The sequence below is a fragment of the Apis dorsata genome, unplaced genomic scaffold (genome assembly GCF_000469605.1).
Source record: "Apis dorsata unplaced genomic scaffold, Apis dorsata 1.3 scaffold_1085, whole genome shotgun sequence".
NCBI classification, from domain to species: domain Eukaryota; kingdom Metazoa; phylum Arthropoda; class Insecta; order Hymenoptera; family Apidae; genus Apis; species Apis dorsata.
This window is the reverse complement of record NW_006264183.1, coordinates 432,842-440,136: the sequence shown is the minus strand read 5'-3', so window position 1 is coordinate 440,136 and position 7,295 is coordinate 432,842. Positions and strand designations below refer to the sequence as shown.

Genomic DNA, 7,295 nt, shown 5'->3' with positions numbered 1-7,295 from the left:
TATATTAATCCTAATAAAAAAATATAATCACACAAAAAACAATAGTAAAATATAATTATCATTTTAAATTCTAAATATAATAATGAAATCATCGTGGAAAATAGATTTCAAAGTCCAGTTCGGATATATATATACAATATAAATACCTTCAGCATAATATTAAACAACTTATAACTCGAAAAATAAATCTCAATCGAAATTTTTACTCATCAATTTTGTATTTCTTTCTATTTCTACTATCGATTTTCAAAAGATATCCCACGAATAAATTAATATGTATATATTATATTTAATTTATAATAGAATTTAATTAATTACATAATACAGGCACAATCAGATATTAATAAAAATAATTGATAATAAAATACAACAATTATTTATAATGATAAAACGTAACAATAAAATATATATATAATAATAATATAATGTTTAATGAAAAGAAAAAAGTAGTTAAAAGAAAAAGAAAAAATATAAATATTATGAAAAAAATTTCTTACTTCAGATTAATTTTATTAGTTTGATATTTTTAATGATTAAATGCATCGTTTTATAATATTATTATATAAATATTATATAATATTAAAAATTATTAACGCTATAAAAATATAATAGTTATTTTTGTTAATTTAATGTTTATTTAATTTTAAAATAATCATATTATTTATAAAAACAATTTTAATGTCAATATTGACACATTCTGAAGTATAGATTATTTTGAAATATAAATTTAAAACAATCGCTTTTATTTTATTCTTTTATTTATTGTGTCATTAATAAAAAATATACATAATTTAAAAAATGATTATATTATATCTACTTTTTTTTCTAATGTATTATTCACGGTTAATGAGAAATTTTGTGAGATAGCAAGAGGCAAGTTGAGCATCTCTTCTTTCGTTCAGCGATACACAACGTTACATGATTTTAGTTCTAGGTATAATGCTTCCAGAATACATTAAGAATATTGAAATTAATCAGTCAGATTCGTATTTTTTGCAGAGAATTTCTTGTCAGAACATTATATTTTATATTATATAATTGCAATAGAAAAAACAATTTAGTAAATATGTACATTTACTAATCAATATATATACATATCACATACAATATTTATAATAGTTACAATGTTCGTTCAATAAAAATTAATTTAATATTGAAACAAAATAAATTACCAAAATAATAATAAAAAAATAATTATCGCTCGACATTGTCGATCGTCTATAATGATCCGCGAAAAAATCTAATCAATAATTCAGTTCAATAATTTAAAAAATATTTTTTAATAAGTTATTTTAATTAATATTAATATTTTTATTAATGTTATAGCAATGTACATATATATTGTTTACTAAATATATTTACTAAGAAATGGAAATAATAAATATTTTTATATTGATTTAATACTTTCTCTAAAGTCTTAGTATTAAGATATAAGAATATATTAATTAGTAAGACTATTTATATACGTACATTTACTACGCATTAAACTTTCACTGCAATATAATAATTAGTTTTTTAAATCTCTCTTTTATTAATATTTTACTAATAAGGAGTGATTATATAAAGGATGTTCTCTTCAAAAATATCATCTAGAAATAAAAATAGAAAGAAAAAATGTTATATGAAATTTATGTAATAATTTGTATTTGTATACAAAATTATACATAAATAGGTATTAAATATTATATGCATAGAACCGGCATTAATAATATTTATTAAATTAAAAGAATGCAGAGAAAGATAGAAATAAAAATTGATCATCTTTATATTATCTTTACATTATATTTCCATATTCAATATTCATTATTCATTTATTCAAAAATTTAAAAACAATCATATTTTATGAAAATAATATGTAATGAAAATTTATTAACATTATAATAAATATTATTATTATTGAATATTATTTTAGACAAAAAAAAAATATTTTTTTTTATTTTTATTTGCAAATTATGCTCCTGTAACATGACATAATAAATTACAAAGAAATAAAAAACATTGTATTACCATATTTAATATCACAATTTTCTTCTTCAATATTTAAATTTGCAAAAAATTATTTCTATTCATATTTTTTATTTTTAAAATTTTGATAAATAAACATCTAACTTGAAATTTTAAAGTAACACTATTTTATAATTTTATCTATTCTTATAACGATTCAAAATATTTAAATTTTAAATCATTATAAGATTCAAATTTTTTAAATTTTTAACATGATTTTATTATTGTAATAAAAGAGTAATAAAATAAAAATAACATGTGCTACATAATATTAAATAAATAAATAATAAAAGTATAAATAAGAAGAAAACACATCTAAATACAAATATTTTATAATATAATATTTTATTATACAATATTTAAAAAAAAGTAAAAAAAATCAAAAATAAAAAAATATGTATTTTATTCTGCGTTTGTATTTTTTCTTTTATTTTTGGTTTTACTTTTTTTAGCTTTTTTTATTTATTATTTCACAACAATAGTAACAATGATAACATCAGAATTTAAAAAAATGGAAAAATATATATATTGCTAGATATAGAAGTTATAAGGAAAAATTAGACAAATCAAAAAAATTAAATGTCATATTTTTAAAAATATATGTTTAATAATTTTCCATGTAATTAAATTTAAAAATATTATTAAAATTTTATCTAAATGTAACAATATTATTAACAAAAGGATAGATTCTAATGTATAATCTATTATATGTAACTTATATGATTTTTATATGACGGAATATATTTATTTTATTTAACAAAGATATAAAAAAGAAAAAAAAGCAAATAAAATAATAAATTTTTGAATTATAGAGATATAAATTACAAAGATATAAAAAAGAAATAAAAAGCAAATAAAATAATAAATTTTTGAATTATAAAATCTGAAACATTATATATATTATATATCAAAATTATTTTTTAAAACATTTTCTATTTCTAATTCCTATTTCCTAATCCAATATTTCAATTTATTTAAATCTATTTTCAAATAATTCATAAAATTATTAATCTTTATTTCATTTCAAACTTGACCAAAATAATAGTAAATAAATAAACAAAATTAAAGTTTATTAAACTTTTATATATGTATCTTTTTATTTTTTTATTTTGATTTAAAAACATACATATATATATTAATTTTATTGATTTTTTTAAATAATTGAAAACTAAATTATTTTACTTTACAAAAAATCATATTATCACTTTTTTTTTTTCAAACAGGAAATAGTAATTTTATTTTTTTATCTAATTTTTATACTAAATGTCATTATAAATGATAATGTTTCATAATTACGACAAATAAATCGGGCAAAGTTACGCTCCAATGAATTTTTCAGAATCCATTTAGATTGTAATATCCTTATTTTAAATATTTAACTGATAACATGGAATGATTAATACATCAGCAACATACGCACATTACGCGATTCGCACAAAGTTCAATCAATCATTTCATACGAATTTTCTGTGAAATATCAATATCAATATTTTTATATTTCGATTATATATCGATTTTAACCTTGATATTGATGATCATTCATAAACATATTCATAGAAAAAAAATAGAAAAATAATATAATTACAATACGATAATTAAAAATAAAATAAATAATATAAATATAATAATGTATTCTATTTAAAATCACTTATAATAATATTTTAAGTAAAATAGCAATTTAATTTAGAAAAAACTATCGTATCTTTTTTATTATTCATTTTTTTCATATTGTCTTTAAATTTTTAGAATTTGAAATGATTTGCATCTCGGAACATAAATAGCGATAATTTCATATGATCAATATATATTATCAATATTTTAAAATTTTCAACATTTTTATAATTATTTAATAATATTATTAAATATATTATATTAATTATTAATAATATTATATTAATATTATATTAATAATACATATGTGTATTGATCGTTTTTATATGATAAGATTGAGAAACTTGAAATATGATTGACAATATATACATTGAATGCTAACAAACTAACAAAATATTTGAAGCAATCAATTTTTTTATTTAATTCTTTTTTGTGAATTCATTTAAATTTATTTTAACTTTGAAAATAAAATAAAATTTTTATTTATATGATTGTTGAAATTTAGAATTAAATAATATTATTAAATTGTTTAATTCATATTCTTAAATTTTAATAATTATTATTAGTGTATTAAGAAATTTTCAAATTTTATTTTATGTGTATTGTACTTTATATTAATGCACATATTAAAGTTTAATCGAAGTCCGGAATGATTTTGCGATTTCCCTGTGTTCTTCTCCAAAGGTGTTATATAAAGTAGGACAAAACAGCTGAATAAGGACGAGTTTGAATCACTTCGCGTTTCTGTAAGCGACGTGATAAATTATTTGATTCATTCTTAATATTATTTTATATATATATTATTTGATGATATATTATTTTATATTAACAATTTATATTAACAATTATTTCTAATAATTTAAAATAAATCATATTTGATTAAAAAATACTGAATTTACATTGATAACAATTGGTATTTAAAAATAAAAAAACCAAGAAAAATGAAGAAAATATAGAATACAGAAATAAGAAAACATAGAATATCTATTATTATATAAGGTCGTTAACCTCTTCATTTTGCAGTGAAAGGAATCGCGAATTTCATTCGCGAGCGATACACAATCATCTTTGCTTGTCTTCAAATGAAGCAAGGAATTTTTCATATTTTTTTTATTCATTAACATATCGTATTTGTCATAATGTAATTATATTTGTCTTTTTGGTTTTTTACTTCTAACCTGCCCTTTCTTTTCTTCAGTAATTAAATAAACTATAAGAAAAATTTAGGAAAATGATTTAATAAAAATAAAATTATTTTATCAAAATAATTAAAAAATATTTATTTTACGTACAATCTAAATAAAAAAATATATATATTAAATATATAATTAATTAGATAAAATAAAGTTTTTAAATCACTATTTTAAAAAAATTTAATGATTCTTACAGAAAAAAATTAAAAATTTATAATTAATAATATAAATTCATGAATTTTTGCAATAATAAAAAGATTTCGAAATTTAACATTTTATTTCATGAATATCTATAATTCAATATATTTTGTAAATATTTTTATGAACAGATTTTTACTTCTTAAAAGTACATATATAAATAATAGATTAAAAAATATTATCATACTTGCAACTTACATTTAATTCTTTTTAAATTTATTGAATTATATATTAATAATATTAATAACTTTTAATTCATTTAATTCATCACATTTTCAAAATAAATTCTTTACTGGTTACAAACATGTGCTTTTATATTATTCGCCACGCTAATAAGAAAATTAAAAATACACACTTACCAGGGTAAAATGCAATAAATCTGCTGTCAATTTTCATCAAATAATTTTAATGTATCGATTTTTTTATAACTAATTCGGCTATTATTTTAATATACATGTATTTAAATACATAGCGTTGTTTGATTTACAAACCTGTGACTATGAAAGCGCGGGCAAAAATGTCACGGACATGACCACTTGTGAAAATTTACAACACCGTTAAACGCGTGGCATGCGCGAGAATTTAACCGACTACCGCTGATCGACTCGCATGACTCCCTATACTGCCTCCCCCTATCATGTTTTTATTCCCCTCACTGTTCGTTTGCCGATCGGGGAGCATAACGCCCCCTCTCTTTTTCTATTTCACGCAACGATTTTCAAGTAGGTATATATATTTTACATTCGTTTATCTATTATGCACTTGTTTTTTTTGTTTTTTGATTTTTAAATTTCTTATTTCAATTATCTATAATTAATTAATTAATTAAATATATTACCATACTAAGTATATAATTTATAATAAATTTTTTGTTTATTTCCTTTAATATTTTTTTCTTTGTCATTGTAGATTATATATAAAATATTAAAATAATTTAATAACTCTATTAATTTTTCAAAATGAAATAAAAATTAATAAAAATTGCTTATATAAAACAATATCTTATATTGTTTTTAATTGTATATCAAAATATAATTTTATAAAATATTCATAAAAAAATATATATGAATTCAAATAATATTTATTTTCAAAGTTATAAACAATAATCATGTTACAAAAAGCAATTTATTATTTTCTTATTTTTCCTTTTGTACATTTGATTATTCATAAATATTTTTTATATATTACTTTAAATATATTATCAAAATTATTTATAAATATGATTAATAAATTAATTAACGATTATATATAATATTTAATAAATTAATTAATTAAATAACTTTATTGTACATTTAAAAAGAGAATTTTCTCCTATACGACGTATTTTTTTATTTTAAAATCTAAAGAAATAATTAAATTATTGTTATAGTAGATCAATTATATAATAATTAATAAATATTCTTTGAAGTAAATATATTTAATATGTAAACATATTTTCTTTATTATTCAATTTTGTTTCGTAAATTTTTAGTATTAATTTAATACTAATTGACAGTTACAATGTAACATTTCATTATATATATTCGATCATAGTTATGAAAAGAATTAAATAAAAATATCATTAAAATATTTCAAAAATTTATCGATTATAAGTTAATTATTTTTATATTTTATTATTAATTTTAAAAAATTGGAAAAAACTAATGAAAAATTTATAATAATATTGTAAACATTAATAATATTAATATTCTAATTCTTTAACTTGTTTCATCTCGTGTTAATATCTTCTAATATTTTATTTTAATGTCCTCTTTGCAAAAAGGCATATATATATACATACAATAATAATAATTCTTTTTTGAATCAAAATAACTTTTTTTGATTTTGTATAAATAATTTATTATAATTTTATATTTTCTCATAATAATTGAACAATGATTTTTATTGTATTAAAAACGTAACATTTTTAGATTATATAATAATTATTAAATAAGATTCTATTTCTTATTTGGCAAAAGATTCTAATATATATGAATTCATATAATGATATATAAATTTAATATTTTTCAATTTTATAAAAATAAGAACATCATATACATACATATGATAATCTAATATAAAAAAATAATATTTATGCAAATTATCAATAATAAAAAATATGAATAAAATTCAAATCAGTTGCAAATATTATTTAAATTAAAGTATATAAATAGTAATATATAAATTAAATATATATTAAGAAAAAAATAGATTAAATATAAATAAATAGATTAAAATATATTCAAATATATTCATTTAAATTTAAATTTAATATAAAAATTTTACTTTGCATAAATAATCTAATTGTAT

At 16.9% G+C, this 7,295-nt stretch overlaps 1 protein-coding gene across 5 annotated transcripts in view; it reads right to left on the bottom strand.

Annotated features, from left to right (window-relative positions):
- LOC102680489 (ATP-binding cassette sub-family G member 4) overlaps window positions 1–5,643 on the bottom strand; it is a 16,768-nt gene extending 11,125 nt beyond the window's left edge. For 2 of the 5 annotated variants that reach the window (XR_422888.2, XM_031514632.1), the window contains exon 1: window positions 5,366–5,640. The gene's annotated coding sequence lies outside the window, so the exon portion shown is untranslated. Of the gene's footprint in view, window positions 1–5,365 lie in introns of all 5 variants that reach the window. The other 3 variants (XM_006624573.2, XM_006624572.2, XM_006624574.2) reach the window with 3 other exon arrangements.
- Between the last annotated feature and the right edge of the window lie 1,652 nt (window positions 5,644–7,295).